General features: G+C 41.8%; 1 pseudogene; it reads left to right on the forward strand.

The window, feature by feature from the left end:
* LOC101578447 overlaps positions 1 to 1142 on the forward strand; it is a 27830-nt pseudogene extending 26688 nt beyond the window's left edge.
* The last annotated feature ends 787 nt before the right edge of the window (positions 1143 to 1929 follow it).

A 1929-nucleotide genomic window follows, 5' to 3' on the forward strand; every position in this document is an offset into this window, starting at 1 on the left:
TATTTTTCACCATGAATGTTAGGTTACCCTTCTGTATTTCATGTAGCTTGAATAACTGTAGTTATTAACATCTCTTTTCTGGCAGAAATGTTTGCTTTATTTAAATAAAATGCCTAGGATTTACCATGGGAGAGAAACACTTTCTGAAGTGTTTCTCACTTCACTAAAAGCAATTACAGCTAAAAATAGTCAAAGCAGACAGCTATTGCATCTCACTCCTGGAAAGAAGCATTCTTTTATAGTTCATGGAGCCATGGACAGGATGAGAAAAAAGACTTCCTTGGGATCAAAATGTGGGAGTACCTTTCCATACAAAAAGGGAATTTATATTTGTTTGATTTGGGAGGAGAATATGATGCTTATATATCACATATTTCTATTAAATCTGACTTAGGCCATATTTTCAAATAGATAGTAATAGTACTATTGTATGTGTTCCCGGTGTAACAAGTCAGAATTTAAGTACCTTTCCCATTAAACATGTTTTGGCTTTTCAGTTCTGCTGATCTGTGGCCTAAGAGGCAGACACGGCACACAGACAGAATGGCATGGTTTTGAAGCCCCTCTTCCACAAAGACTGGCAGCAGCATGTGGCTACGTGGTTCATTCAGCCAGCTCACAAGATCCACAGGCGCAAAATCCAGCAGGCAAACGTATCACCTGTGCCCTGTGTCTGGACCCATCCTGCCCATTGTGCACTGTTCCATGGTTTGATACCACACCAAGGTCCAAGACTGCAGGGGTTCAGTCTGGAGAAGCTGCAAGTGGCCAGTATTCACAAGAAGGTGGCCCAGACCATTGGCATCTCAGTGGACCCAAGGCAACAGAACAAATCCACCAAGTCCCTGCAGGCCAATGTGCAGCAACTAAAAGAATACCACTCCAAACTCATCCTCTTCACCAGGAAGACAGCAGCCCCCCAAAAGGGAGACAGCTGTTCTGAAGAACTCAAATTGGCCACTTAGCTAACAGGACCTGTGATGCCCATCAGGAACATCTACAAAAAGGAGAAGGCCAAGGTCATCATAGAGGAAGAAAAGAACTTCAAGGCATTTGCCAGTCTGCACATGGCCCAGCTCTTTGGCATCCAGGCAAAGACAGCTAAGGAAGCCGCAGAGCAGGATGCTGAGAAGAAAAAATAAATCACTGTCAGGATCTCATAATAAATGCTCAGAAAAGCTTTTTAAAAAAATGCTTTTGACTGCTAGATAGTGCCAAGACAGTGATTGAGACTCGGCATGATGGTGCACACCTGTAATCCCAGCACTTGAGAGGCTGAAAATAGGAGGGTCATTATGGGTCTGATCTATAGAGTGAGACCCTGTAGACCCTGTACTAAACACGCCCACACACACACACACACACACACACACACACACACATACATACACACACAACAAAAAAAATGCTTTTATTCACTGACTATAAAACAATAAATTGACAAGTCAAGATAACATTATTGAACTTGGTAGAAAATACCTGTTCCATACTATGTCTAAAATGTTTGATATTAAGACAGATAGTGAGGTTAAGCTCAACTGCCTATGTTATAGGGTAATAATATCATTAAGCTTTTCTTCTGGAGGATTAATAACTTAAGTTTGCAGACCAAAAATTAGAGAAAAAGAAAGGCTGCAAGGGCAGCCAACATTTTGGCCCTAGCCTTTCAAGGTCAGTGAGGACACAAAACATAAGGGAACCTATACTGTAACATCCTGTAACTCAGATGTCCCACATTTTCTGATCAAGGAGATTATGGGGCCACAGAAAAAAGTGATTGGTGATGTAGAGTGTGCCTAATGAGAGTCACATGGTGAGAAAACATTCTCTCAGGCTTTCACAGAGAGCAAATTGGTCAAGCAGTGACCATGACTCATCCACATGGCTGATACTGACAAAGGATCTACAAACTGTGGTACAAGGTTTCAT

This window comes from Octodon degus, unplaced genomic scaffold (genome assembly GCF_000260255.1).
Source record: "Octodon degus isolate 3935 unplaced genomic scaffold, OctDeg1.0 scaffold00152, whole genome shotgun sequence".
Taxonomy (NCBI): domain Eukaryota; kingdom Metazoa; phylum Chordata; class Mammalia; order Rodentia; family Octodontidae; genus Octodon; species Octodon degus.